Source organism: Typopeltis vanoorti, chromosome 4 (genome assembly GCF_054136105.1).
Source record: "Typopeltis vanoorti isolate ZY-2024b chromosome 4, IOZ_Tvanoo_1.0, whole genome shotgun sequence".
Lineage (NCBI taxonomy): Eukaryota > Metazoa > Arthropoda > Arachnida > Uropygi > Thelyphonidae > Typopeltis > Typopeltis vanoorti.
The window spans coordinates 66,029,182-66,044,956 of NC_143552.1; the positions used below are offsets into that span (position 1 = coordinate 66,029,182).

Consider the following 15,775-nt stretch of genomic DNA (forward strand, 5'->3'; position numbering starts at 1 on the left):
TTGATAGATGGCCACATGATAAATTTGCATACAAGCTGGAGAAGATGAGATGGAAATTGCATACAAGCTGGATGGATAGGAAATTGGTTATATGGATTACAGAGATTGGCCCTCTGAATTAAACCAGCAAGTTGTGTACATAGGGAGAGTATAAAGCATTCCAAAAAAGAAAGATAATGAGTGATGTGCTGCAGAGTTCTGTTTTTGGACTTCTTCTGTTTAATTTATTTGTTAATGATATTCCATTCATATTCACAGGGATCTTCAGTTGTTTGCTGTTGGTACAAAGTTCAAGAGAATCGTAAAGAGCGATGCTGATATTAATTCAGAAAAATTTTTAGTTTGGATGAAAGAGTGGGTTGCAGTTTAATAACTATAAGGTACTGAAGAAGTAGAAAGCTATTTATTATGTTAGTAAAATTGGAGGTGGGCAGAATTTGAGACCTGGAAGTGATGATCAACAGTGATCTGAAGTTCAAAGAACACATTACAAGCATGCACTGCAAAGACTACACAGTGCATTTCTGCTGTGTTAAGGAGCACAACCCTTGTCTCTACTAGTCGGATAAAGCATTGATCAGATCATTAATGGAATATTGCATTAGTGTTGAATATATTCAGGCTTTATCCAGTCTGTCACAAAAAAGCACTATTATAAAAATTTACACAGTATAATTAAGAAAAAAAAAAACACTTAACACCATTTGAATATATTGCTACCTTTCCTCATAACAACTATTTAGGTTATGAACAAGGCAACTAAGATATAAATACCTTTTTTTCCCTATTAAATCACATCATTTGGTAAATTTGGCCTCTCAAGCAATATTTTATCTTCTGATCGATCAATATTCAATGTATGCTTGCAAAATACTTATTAAATTCTTGTATAACTACAGCTAGATCGTTCAGAATTCATCCCGAGTAGCTTATGCTTAATTCATTTCTTATTCTTAGATCTTACATATCTTTAAAAGCATTTTAAATCAATTTCAACATTTCTAGATAGTTGTAATTCAAATTTTGTTTTTGTTATCTTTAATAATTTAGTTAATGCTAGTTGTTGCTTTTATTCATCATAACAGATGGATGGCCTGCATTTGAATGGATTTGGTGTGCAGAGACTTGGAAAAGTGTTGCTGAATGAAGTAAAAATGGATGTGCAGAACCAGGGAAACTAGAACTATCAGTGAGGGGGAGGGGAAGTGGATGTGCAGACATCAGTGAGACAGTTGAGTGTAAGAATGTATATAATGTACCCGAGCCAGTACTAAAGACAAGTAATCGGAATGGGATAGTTAGAATAATGCATCAAGATAGGAGTGGAACAAAGGGACCTCTGCATTTCATGTATACTAATGCCAGGTATTAGGAACAAGAAGGAAGAATTTTTGACCTTGGTTGGCTCTTCCTAGCCACAAGTTATTGGCATTAGAAACATGGCTGACAGAAGATGATACAGTTGGTGGGATAGAATGTGTAGGTTATAGTGAGTTTAGGAGGGACAGAGAGAGAGAATAAAATGGGGGAAGGAGTGTTATTGATGATAGCTGATGAACTGCAGCCAAGGAGAATTGAAGTTGTATTGCAGGATCGTGAAAAGAGCTCATTTGAGGCTACTTGGTGTGAGATTGAGACTGGCAGAACAAAATATACAGTTGGGTGCCGCTATAGACCAGGTGATGGACTAGATGGTGGAGATAGTATGCATAAACAAATTGATGAAATGAGTGGAAGGAGGATAATTATTATGGGGATTTCAACTATGGTAACATTGATTGGAAGGAGGAGAGGACACATGTGAGGAAGGAACTGGATTTTATTCAATTATTAAGGGATAACTATCCAAGACAGCATGTAATTGAAAATACTAGGGGTTTGAGAGCGCTTGACCTGGTAATAGCATCTGAGAATTTGACTGTAATGAATATGACCATGTTGCCACCTATTGGTGAGAGTGATCATAAGGTTACTGTGCTGGCAAGAATGACAAGCTGAGGAGATTGCTTGGTTCAGTGCCATGGCATGTAAAACTGCAAGGGCTGGATGTCGATAGAGCATGGGAGGTGGTCAAGGAGCATTTACAGGAGGTTATGACTGATTGTATACTTAGGGTCCGAATAGTAAAACAAGTAGGGGTTAAATGGATGAATAACACCATTAAGCCTGAGCTGTAAAAAAAGAAACAACTGTGGAGGGAATTTAAAGAGAAAGGCGACCTGCAGGCACATGAATGGTATAAAGCGCAGGCCAGAAGGGTAACGAGTGTGGTAAGAAAAGTAAAAGCGAATTATGAAATGAAACTAGCTATGCAAGCTAAAGAGAATCCCAAATAGTTCTTTAAATATGCTGCAAGCAAAAAAAAAAAAAACTGTACATGACAGAATGATTTTAAGGAATGCCAATGGTAAGGAGGTCACTGAATCAATTGATATAGTGGAATTACTGAGTGAGCACTTTGCAAGAGTATACCATTCAGGTGGTGACATTGAAAGAATGAAGGAACCATTAGTTTAGATGAGAATTGTGATGAATGAATTCGGTGTAATTGTCTATTACAGAACCTTAATGTGAATACATCTGTGGGATTGGATGGTATACCGGCACGGGTCTTACGTGAAGTGGCTAAAGAATTAACAGTGCCCTTGACCATGTTGTTTAATCTAAGTCTTGGGTCTGGTTTAGTCCCGAAGGTGTGGAAAGAGGGGGAAAATAATTCCACTGCATAAAGGAAGATCCAAGACTACTGTTGCAAATTACCGACCGATCATCATATCAGGAGTCATCAAGAGAAAAATACAGGAATGGATTGATGAAAATGAGATACTGTATGGGTGACAGCATGGCTTTGTGAAGGGTAGATCATGCCTCAGTAACTTGCTCAAGTTTTATAACACAGTGACGGCTGAACTGGATAAGGATAATGGGTTTACAGTGATACTGCTGGACCTGGCTAAGGCATTTGACAGGATACCACATGGAATTCTAATCCGTAAACTGCAACATATGGGAATGGATATAGGGTTGGTGAGAAGGATAGGTGGGTGGTTGATGTAGAGATATCAGAGAGTAGTTTATTCAGGAGTAGAATTGAAAAGATGGCCTGTGACTAGTGGTGTGCCACAGGGTTCTGTTCTTGAACCACTGCTGTTTAATTTGTTCATTAACGATATAGGGAAGGATCTAAGAAGAACAGTTGATTTGTTTGCTGATGATGCAAAGTTGGGTAGGGCAATAGTGAATGCAGAAGATGTGAAAATCTTGCAGGATGATTTGGATAGATTGGAGTTCTGGGCTAAGGAGAACGGATGTCAATTTAATGTGACAAAATGTAAGGTTATGCATTTTGGGGTGAAAAGATTAGCAGCAGTATACCACATTGGTGGAACTGTACTCCAGGAGATTGACGAGGCTAGTGACTTGGGAGTGTTGGTGGATAGGGAGATGAAGGTTAGGGGGCACATTGCAAAAGTGGCTAAATCAGCTCATCAAATCACTTAGTTGCTGAAAAATACTTTGACGAGCAGAGACAAGCAAGTTATTGTTCCTCTGTACTGAGCCTTGATAAGACCTCATCTCGACTGCTGTGCTCAGATTTGGTCACCTAGGTTTCATCTTGATGGGGAGGAGGTGGAGAGGATCCAGAGGCAAGTGACCAAGATGATAGCAGGTCTATGGAATGAACCTTATGATAACAGGTTGAAGATTTGTGGGTTGCAGAAATTGGTTGATAGGCAGAAAAGGGGAGATATGATTGAGACATTCAAATTGCTGAAGGGTTTCTATAGGATTAATTCAGGACATATTTTTGAGATCAGCACTGGTGGTGGTAGAACTGGGGTGGCATCTATGGAAGCTGGGCAAGAACGTGGTTAGCAAGGGCATTAGGGCTGGGTTCTTTACTTTTAGAGTGGTGAATGAGTGGAATAAGCTGCCAGAGTTTGTTGTGGGTGCTATGACAGTGAATGAGTTCAAGGGAAGGTATGATAGATACTCTGAGAATGTCGAATAGTTGTGTGGACATGATGTTTTGGGACTCCCTTGATGAGTCTAAGGACTCCCTGGAGTCACCCGTAATAATAATAACAGGTGATTTATCAGATTGATGTCTTTTCCATAGTTATTTCTTTCAGTACATTTCTTTGAGAACTAAAGATTCCAAGAAATTATATTCTTGTTTAATTTAATCTTCCAACTAGCTCTTTGATCCAGAGTATTTTCACTACATCACACCATTTCACTACTTGTATATGGGAAATATATGACTTCTGTTCATTACTTTAACCTTCGTATGACGCATTCAGAACAAGTGTCTTAGAATGATCCTGGGCGCTCCATGGTTCATCCGAACTGTCCAACTGCACCGTGACACGGAGGTCCCCTATATTTACACCTTCATGCGGACTATAGCAACCAAATTCTTTTCAAAGGCAAGTGTGCATCCTAACAGACTGATCAAACTGGCCGCTGACTATGATGCAATGGACTATTCTAAGCACAAAAGACCTAAAGCCATCCTAAATCCCCTCACTGAGGATTAATCTCCTAGCCCAATCAGGGCGAGCAATATAGCTCATAAACTCTTTCCACTCACAGTCTCTGTTAAGATAGCCGGGAATATGAAAAGCTTTTGCTTCACCCGTTAAGCCAGTAATGTTACTAGTTACTAGTTAACCTTGGTATCTGTTTTGGTCTGGTTACCACTGATTCAAAAGTTCATATTGTTCCTGAATAGTTTCACATTCCTTGCTTAGTTTTAAAATTGTTACAACATTGACATTGTTTCCTTAATAAAAGTAAAATTTGGTATGAAGAAATATTTAATCTATTTTTCTACAAACTTCCACAGTTGGGTACTGATAGCAACACTTTGTTTCATTCATTACTTATCATAACTTATTGAAGTTTCAAAGATATCCTAACAGGAAGGATCTTGCTTGGAGAATTACATATGATCACCTTCCAGTAAATGTCTTCCAATGGAGGTACTTTAATATTGGAGATCCAATCTATTAGGATTGGAAACAGCAAAACCTACATTAGAATGTAGCTGCCTTCTTACCCTGCATATTTGGAACAAATTATGTAATGTGTTAGGCATTTCAGTACTTACAACAGAGCAGTTTTTTTGTAGGGTACCTTCCACTTGTCAGCAGTGGGAAGAGAAATTTGATTTTTGTAATTAATGAATTAAAATACCACTTATTGAAAGTTAGGAAGAAATATGGTCATGAAAACCAGCAATATGATATACAAATGCTTTACAATATTATATTGTGGAAATTTTATTGTTCAATCAGACGATTTTTGTATTTGGAAAATAGCATGCTAGGAGATATGATATTGACTTTTTTGCTGGGTGGTGGAGCCCATCCACATTATTCAATATTCACCAGGGGGAAATAAACTTCTGTCTCTTATTAATGAGAGAAGTTTTTTATTAATGGTTCCATCCTTTTAGTTTGCTGTCATACGGTCAGTTGCATGGATGACTGAAGAGCAATTCCAGGCAGAGAAGGCCAACTCAAGGCGGTTAACTCAGATAAGGCTAACCACATGGGTATCAATCATCTTGGCACTTAGTTTCAATTGGTCTTTGGGTTGTTCATACAGCATGAGTGGTGAAAAAACAAAAGGCCTTTGGCTATATGATGATATAAAAGAACTGGAGCCTTTTTATCTATCTTTCATACTATCTATCTGTCTTTTCTTTCTCCTAATACTATCAGGCTCTTACATCCCTATATTAACTACTCTAGGCCTATGATGAACACCCTTTTACTTTTTTTCATTTCAGTAAAGGTCAAATCTGGTCTGGGGTAGTGGCCCTTCCCATAATGCATAGCATTATACACATATGAAAGGATGTGTGCTTTGCATTAAGAAAAGGTGTATGTGAGTGAAACTACCAAGCTGGAGATTATGACAAACTTAGGAGGTAGCTTGGGACATTGCCATGACATAAGAAGTTACAAGGAAAGAATATGAATAATGCATGGGATGTGGCCAAGGATTGCTTGAGAGAGGCAGTTTTGGATTTATATACCCATGGTCAGGAGGAGAGTAGGGATTAAATGAATGAGTAGCAATATAAAGCAACAGCTGCAAAAATGATAAAAAAAAACAAGAGAGAATCATAAAAATCAAAGAAACAAAGAATCAGCAATACAAAGCATAGAAAGGAAAGGTGATTATTATGGTATGGAGGGCTAAATCAGAGTATGAGAGTAAATTAGCCAAGCAGGCCAAAGTAAATCCAAAAGAGATTTTTTGCTATAAAGCAGGTAAAGGAAAGAAAGATTATGGAAAGATAACTTGACTCAATGTTGATGGTAAGAAAGCAATAGAATAAAAAAAAAAGAGTTGAACTACTAAGTGATCACTTTGCAAGGGTGTATCATCCAGGTGCATACTTTGCAGTTACTCATGTAACAGAGGCTGATATCAGAATTGAGGTAGTTGAACTGAAGGTGCTCAGCATATTGAAAAATATCAGTGTAAATACAGCAGTTGAATTGGATGATCTCTCAGCCTAGTAGTACGAGAATAAGCAAGAGAACTGGCAGCACCTCTGATGAACTTGTTTAATCTAAGTCAGCTTTTTCAAGAGAGTGGTAAGAGGATAAGATGGTTCCATATTTAAAGGCAGCTCCAAGACAGAAATAGCAAATTACAGATGCATTAGTATCTCAAGAGTGGTGGTTAAAGCATTAGAAAGTTGATTAAAAGTAAAATTCAGGAATCAGTGGATAGGAATATGACATTCTATGATGGACAGCATGTCCTAAAAGGCAGGTCCTGCCTTAGTAATTTATTCATATTTTATAATAAAGTGACAGCAAAATTGGATAAAGGAAATTGTTACATCATAATACTGCTGGTCTTTACAAAGCATTTCACAAAATATGAATGGAAAACTATTACATAATATGGAGCAAATGGGAATGGGCATGAAGCTGGTGGCATCTGTTTGGGGTGGCTGACAGATATTACAGAGTAGTGTATGGTGGAATAGAATCAAGATAAACCAAGAGTGACTTGCAGAGTGCTGATGTATCATAAAATATAAGCAGATTGCTAAAATAAGACCTTCCCTTCACAAATCCATGCTGACCATCATAGAGAATCTTATGTTCACCAACCTAATCCTGTATTCTATTTCTAACCAATTTTTCCAACACTTTGATTACAACTGCAGATAAACAGAACTGGTCTATAATTGGAAACTTCTTTTCTCAAACCATGCTTGTGGTGAGGTATTATTTTGCCTTCTTTTCACTCCTTAGGAACCGTTCTACTTCCAGACTCATATAACAAGGGCATGGCTAACTGTTTTGCACATTCTTTCAAAATACCTGGTGATATGTCATCCATTCCCACAGCTTTATTAACATCTTACCCAAGCACCACTTGATACACCTCTGATTCTTTCATCTTTAATTCTCCTAATTCTTTCCTCCCTTCTACATGTTGCACAGCATCATTCTGACCACTATAATAAACACTGATGAATGTTTGTTAAATAATTCCACTATATTTGAAGGGGATAAATTAACTGTGGAAAGGATACAAAGACGGATGACAAAGATGGTTTCAGGACTGTACAAGGATAGTTATGAGGATCGGCTGAGGGAATGTGGACTGCAGAGTTTGCTGGATAGAAGAAGGAGAGGTGATATGATTGAGACTTTTAAACTGTTGGGAGGTGGTTACAGGGTTGGCACTGGGGATTTCTTTTGCTTGGTTGAACAGCGGGAAGGAGTGATGACAAGAGGCCATCCCTGGAAGTTACGAAAGGAAACTGTGAGCAAGAGGGTGAGGAGAGGTTTCTTTGCGTGGAGGGTGGTTGAACCGTGGAATGCATTGCCTGATGGAGCGGTGAGAGCAAGAACCGTCAATGAGTTTAAGGAGTGGTATGATAGACTTTGTGTTTCTTAAGGGGGGGGACCTCCCCTCGATGAATCTTGACAGAATTGATGTTCTTAGGAAGGACCTCTCACGATGGGTCTTTTGACTCCACGGAGTTTGAATGATAATAATAATAATATCATTTGCTATGGTTACTCTGCTACCATAACTATTCACCGGTATCAACTTGCCATAATTATTTTTCCTCTTGCTTGCCACATAGCAGAAAAATACCCTTGGATCATCTTTGACCTGACTGGCCAATCTCCTCTCATATTCTACTTTTCTTTTTTAACCATGTTTATCACTTTTCTGGCCTGCACTTTATATTCTTCATGCATCTGTTAACTACAAACTGTCTTGTACTTCCTCCATAATAACCTCTTTTGTAACAGTGCTTGCTTGATTTCCACTGTTCATCCATCCATCTCACTCCTACTCTATTTATTTGATTACTCTTGGTATGCAGTTATGCATTGCTTTTGCTAGATATTGCCTTATCATTTCCCATGCACTGTCAATCTTTTCTACATAATTCATCCAGCCAGTGTATTGATGCTAGTTGACTACAGAGCGTCTGATAATTATCCACCTTATAGTTCCACATCTAGCCCTTCTTGATAACAGTGTTTTCCTCTTTGACTACCTTTCAAGCCAATACCTCATGATTACTTTTACCAACAGGTGGCAGTGTTGATACCTCATTCACATCCACATCCTGTGAGAATATCACCAAATCTAACACTGATGGACCTCACCTTGCTTTCATCACATGCTGCTTTAGATAGTTATTCCACAGAAACTTAACAAATCAACTCTCCTTGTTACTATATACTATCTCTTCTTTCCCATCTGCATTCCTATAATTAAAATCTCTCATTATGATCCTCTTCTTTTACTTGCCCAACTAATTTGTCTAAACATTTCAATCAAAATTCTCTGCATTCCCCCTGCATATAACAGCATCCTATTAGATATACTATTCAGTTGATTTCAACTTTGCACCAAACAGCTTCATAATTTTCATACGTTACTATTACTACTATTTTCCACTTTGACTCTTGAAGGACACAATTCCTCTGCTACCATTAACAATACTTCCCCTCCTCTCTTCATCTTCCTATCCTTTTGGAATTCTGTATCCTGACATTTCTCAGTCAACCAAGTTTCACTTATGCCAATTATTTTTGGGGATACTGATTCAATCAATATAAGCATGACAATTCTCCACTCTTTGAGGTCATCCCATTAACACAATCACTCTTTACTCTCTCTCTCTTATAGTGAGCATCTCTCTTTGTTCTGACCATCCTCGTTTCCCTGATCTTGACTGTGATTTTCATTCATATTCTTATCATCCTCACTGTTTTGTCCTGCTATAATCACTTCCTCACCTTTGTAGCCATCTTCTTTCTGTCCTTCCACAACCTGCTTCTCAACCTCTCTCTCTCTCTGATTATTAGTATTACTATTGCATGAACCCTGTGTACTCTTAGTAAGTAAACAAAAGTCACTCCAGATGACCAACACTAAACCCATTTAAATGCATTCCATCAGTTTTGAACCATCCTAACTTCTCTTCAAATTCATTCCATACATTAACAAATTGAATGGTCTGCCTGACACAATTCAGCCATCTTATCATTCAGCATTGTTGCTCTCCTCGGTTCACTACTTTCATATCTGGAGAACAAACTAACCACTTTCTCAACGACACTATTATCCTTTGCTTCTTGCACCAACTCTTTCAAATCTCTTCCACATTCCTTGTCTCACCATCGAAGTCATTTGTGCCTACCACTACCACTAATTCTGATGCCTGTTCCTTCCTTTTATGCAAAGCATCTGATATTCATTTTATTGTACCACCTGTAAAACATGTCTCATGTCTTATTTTTTATCACACCTTTTAATGATTGAGTCACCATATAAAGCAACCCTATCATCTTTAGATACCTGCTTCTTATTAGCCTCTTTGTCATTTACATCAGTTATTCTCTTCTTTAAACAATCAATTTCCTCCTCCATACATTTAATCTGACTCTTCATTTTCGTTAACTGTTGTCTAAGCTCTTCTACGTCACTTCTATTATTACCATCGCAAGCACTTCCATCCATGTAGTGATTATTCCTGGTAACACCATTCTCATTTTTAGAACATCCTAACCTTTCATCACACTTCTTACATACTATAATATGTGCTTTTTTATCATTTGATCTAACACTCCATAAATCTTCAACATTTTTGGATGCAGACATGAAACAACTGGCATGTCTATTCCACTGTGAAAAGTCCAGGGAAAAACTCAATCTCTGAGTTGAGACCTTCTTTGCTGCTGACATATGCTTCTTTGCTGCCATTTCTGGTGTCATTTTTGTAACATTAACTAGCACTTCCATGTTAATAAAAATAACTACTAAAGTGAATACCTTTAGAACCACAATACTACAGTACAATGATTATATCCAGCCTGGCTATCACACAAAAGTACTATTATACAAAACTACACGATATAATTTTTGGGAAAAAAATCACATTTTGTAACCCTACTACTTCTTGTCGCGACACTGGCTTTAAGGAAGGATATTCAATTTTTTGCTGACACTGCAATACTAGAGATGGCAGTTATTGATGAAGCTGATATAGATATCTTTCAGGATGATTTAAATAAATTAGCAGTGTGGCCAGATGTTAATAGTTGTTAATTTAATGTTGCAAAATGTAAGTTAACTTTCGGATGAGTAGATTACATATTTTGTATCATATTAGTGGTACTGGATTGCAGGAAATTGATGAAGCTAGGTATTTGGCTGTAATAGTGGACATAGATTTGAAGTTCAGAGGATGTTGCAATGTTTGGCAAATGCTCAAGGCATTACTTGGATGTTGAAGAACCTGACAAGTAAGGATAGGCAGGATATTATCCTTCTTTATAATGTTTCGGTCACATCTTGGTGAGTGTGCACAGATTTGGTAATCACCAGATCAGGAGGTAGTGACTGGGATTCAGAAATGAGTGACTGAGCTGGTGACAGGTTTGTAAAATGCTCCCTATGAGGATAGATTGAAGATGTAGGTTGCAGAGTTTAGTTAACAGACAGAGGAGAGATGACACGAGTTACTAAAGGAATTCTATATGATTGATTGATTTCTTTCTTTCTTACTTACATGGTGATCGGAATACATTTTGTAAAATTATGGAGACAACTACCATGTTATAGAGTAAAACTTTAGTTTAATATAAACCAAAATCAACACTTGACGTTTCGACCTTCATATCAAGATCATCCTCTGGAGCATACACAATATATACAGAGAAACAAGCTGCACTACAATCTACATGGTTTGCTAAAGTTACTGCCCAACCGTTACTACGATTATTGGCCTGACCTTTGGTGAAGAAAAAAAAAACATTATTACATCAAAGCTAGAATCTTATTATTATTATCATCTGTTAGGTTACAAAACTAAGAGTTGGGCTGGAGAGCAAGTTTATATATATATATATATATATATATATATATATATATATATATATATATATACACACATTAAAAAAAATTGATTATACATATAAATTTCAACCAATTCGTATGGAATAGTTTCCCAAAGTATGATAGACACTAAGTGGGCTGAATATGTGTGTTTGTTATATTAACGAAATTTCTGAATTTTTATGTGAACATTATTGTTGAGATTAGGGTGGTTAATCAGAATTTCACAGGCTTCTTTAAATTTTCTTTCATACCAGATGTTTTGTATGATGTAAAGAGCAGGTACTTTTCCAATCAATTTGGTGTAGGGTGTTGAGAGCATGATCTGAGAGTCCTTCTCACCAAAATTGTTATATTTAATGTGTCTTTTGTGTTCTTTTTTACATATAGGGATTGTACATCCAGTTTCACCAATATAAGGTAAGTTACATGTGCAGTAGATGCAATAAACTCCAGGATGTGCCAATGGGAGGAGAGGATCCTTAGAAGAGTTTGATATGTTTTTTTAATTTATAGGTGGCTTAAAAGTGGCATTGAGATTATAATGGTGTAGGATTCTACTGATTTTTTCTGATAACCCTTTAATGTATGGGATGGCTATGGTTTTACTGTAATCTATATTCTTTTTTGATGAAGTTTTGTGAAGAACTTTATTAATAGTATTTTTGCTATATCCATTATTTATAAAAGTGTTTGTTGATAATTTTTAATTCTTTAAGAGCTTGTTGATTAGAGCAAATTGTTATAGCTCTGTTTTTAAGGGTGTTAATGACTCCAAATTTTTGTGATGGGTGCTGATACGAGTTAGCATGTATATATTGGCCAGTATGGCCAATATACACATCCTTCATGGTTTATATATATATATATCCTACAAGAATTAAAAATTATTAGCAACACTTTTATAAATAATGGATATAACAAAAATAAAGTTCTTCATAAAATTCATCAAAAAAGAATATAGATTACAGTAAAACCATAGCCAGCCAGCCATCCCATACATTAAAGGGTTATCAGAAAAAATCAATAGAATCCTACACCATTATAATCTCAATGCCACTTTTAAACCACCTATAAAATTAAAAAACATATTCAACTCCTCTAAGGATCCTCTCCTCCCATTGGCACATCCTGGAGTTTATTGCATCTACTGCACCTGTAACTTACCTTATATTGGTGAAACTGGACGTACAATCCCTATATGTAAAAAAGAACACAAAAGACATTTTTGGAAATTATGGAGACAACTACCGTATTTGAATAAAAACTTTAGTTTACTATTACTAAAATTTTGCAATTCGACGTTTCGACCTTTATGTCAAGGTCATCTTCTGGAGCGTACAAATATACACAAGAAACAAGCTATGCTACAATCATACTGGTTCGTTAAAGACACTGACTAACCGCTACCACAATTGTTGGCCTGACCTCTGGTGAAAAAAAAAAAAATACATCAACGCTAGAGTCCTATTATTTGTGTTGTCTATTATATACATATATTAACATCATTCCAGCCAGTTTGAGTGGAATGGTTTCTAATACTAGCGGATTGGCTAAAGTCCTGACTTACGCTGAATCTTTCATATTATGTTGGCTGAATGTGTGCCATCCAGATCCTTGGAATTTTCATACCATCTTTATTGTTGATATTTGGGTGGTTTATCAGGATTTCGCAGGATTCCTTAAATTTTCTTTCGTACCATGTTTTTGTGCGGTGTAAGGAGCAGGTGCTTTTCCAGTTGATTTGGTGTAAGGTGTTAAGTGCATGGTCTGAGAGGCCTGCTTCACCATAATGGTTATATTTAATGTGTCTAATGTGTTCTTTCTTGCGTATAGGGATTGTCCGTCCTGTTTCACCAATGTACGGTAAGTTACAGGTGCAGCGGATGCAATAGACTCCAGGATGTGCTAATGGGAGGAGAGGATCCTTAGAAGAGCTGAATATGGTTTTAAGTTTAGTGGGTGGTTTAAAGGTGGCATTGAGGTTATAATGTTGTAGGATTCTGTTGATTTTTTTCTGATAACCCTTTAATGTATGGGATGGCTATGGTTTCACTGTAATCTAGATTCGTTTTTGTTGTGGTTTTATAGAGTATTTTATTGACAGTATTTTTGTTATAGCCATTGTTTATGAATGTGTCACTAATGATTTTTAGTTCTTGTTTCAGGGCTTGCTGGTTAGAGCAAATAGTTGTGGCTCTGTTTTTAAGGGTGTTTATGACTCCATATTTTTGTGCTGGGTGGTGGTATGAATTCGCATGTATGTATTGGCCCTTGTGTGTCGGTTTTCGGTAGACCGTGAAGGATAGACTGCCTGAAGGAAGACGTGTAACTATTGTGTCTAGGAATGGAAGCGTCTTTTGGTTTTCGATTTCGATGGTAAATTGTATGCGTTCGTGTTGTTTGCTTAGGTGGCTGAGGAATGTGTTTAACGTTTGTCGCCCGTGCGGCCAGATCGCGAACACGTCGTCAATGTATCTGAGTCAGATTGTCGGTCGAAGCGTGGCGGAATCAAGAGCCCTTTCAAGGATCTGGATGGCACACATTCAGCCAACATAACATGAAAGATTCAGCGTAAGTCAGGACTTTAGCCAATCCGCTAGTATTAGAAACCATTCCACTCAAACTGGCTGGAATGATGTTAATATATGTACATAATAGACAACACAAATAATAGGACTCTAGCGTTGATGTATTTTTTTTTTTTTCACCAGAGGTCAGGCCAACAATTGTGGTAGCGGTTAGTCAGTGTCTTTAACGAACCAGTATGATTGTAGCATAGCTTGTTTCTTGTGTATATTTGTACGCTCCAGAAGATGACCTTGACATAAAGGTCGAAACGTCGAATTGTAAAATTTAGTAATAGTAAACTAAAGTTTTTATTCAAACACGGTAGTTGTCTCCATAATTTCCAAAAATGCATTTGGATCACTGTGCAAGCCTAAAAGAAAGGAAAAAGAACACAAAAGACACATTAAATATAACAATTTTGGTGAAGCAGGCCTCTCAGATCACGCCCTCAACACCCTACACCAAATTGATTGGAAATGTACCCGCTCTTTACATCATACAAAAACCTGGTATGAAAGAAAATTTAAAGAAGCCTGTGAAATTCTAATTAACCACCCTAATCTCAACAATAATGGTGGCATACAAATTCCAAGAATTTGGATGGCACATATTCAGCCTACTTAGTATCTAGCATACTTTAGGACTTGAAGCAATTTTCAGCTTTTATTGGAAACTATTCCATACCAATTGGTTGAAATTTCTATGTATAATCACAGTTTTTTTATTATTATTTTATTTTATTTTATCTCAACAATAATGGTGGCATAAAAATTTAACAAACCACATATTCAGCTCACTTAGTGTCTAGCATACTTTAGGAAACTATTCCATACCAATTGGTTGAAATTTATATGTATAATCACTTTTTTTTTAAATATATATATATATATATATATATACACACACACACACACACACACACACACACACACACATACACACACAGTAAAACCCTGAAGTTACACAGCAGGTGGGACCAACGAAAAGCACTTAAGTCAAATTTGAGTAACTCGGGGTATAATTTTGCATGTAATTTATATATACAAACATACAATTGGAACCAAAGATTTACAAAAACCTATATTTTTTAAGAAATGTAATCATAATTGTGTTTTTCATACAGAAAAAAAAAAGAAAGTTATTTCGATGTCGATGGTTTCATAAAATCTAATAGATTCGTCTGACGGCATAATATGTCTTTTTCTTGTCACGCAAAATTTCTTAATAGCAAACTAATGATTTTTTAATTCCTTGCCTTGTGGCTACAATTCGTTCGTCATTAGAACTATGTTCTCCAAAATCTGTAAACCTTTCTTTTATGATTGTTCTTACTGTGGATTCCTGTAGATCGAACTTCTTTGCTAGCTCACAAATTTTCATTCCGCCTTCAAAATCCTTAATAATGTTCAGTTTTATTTCCAAAGTCAATGTTTTTCTTTTCTTGCTAGCTGTAGAAGAATCGGACTTGCTTCTTTTGGATGACATTATTATTTTTTATGTGATAAAATTTTTATCAAGAACATAACATTAAACAATCACAAGATTTGTAGACTATAAAAATCATGTATGAATGGAGACCGCGCGAAACACGTCAGTGCTTGTTACAGTATGTGTGACACTGGCGAATGCGGCTGGCGCCTGAAAGATACGACTAGTGGTGAGGCGTGAAGCGGGACGGGAATACGTACATATAAGAAACCGCGTAACTCCGGATTCGCAAAAGTCGGGGTATGACTGTATTTAAAAAAAAAAAAAAAAATTTGATTATATATAAATTTCAACCAATGGTATGGAATAGTTT

At 36.6% G+C, this 15,775-nt stretch overlaps 1 protein-coding gene across 3 annotated transcripts in view; it reads left to right on the forward strand.

Moving 5' to 3' along the window:
- The window catches only part of Nt5b (5' nucleotidase B), a 580,494-nt gene that overhangs the window by 40,066 nt on the left and 524,653 nt on the right, over positions 1–15,775 (forward strand). The window lies entirely within an intron of this gene.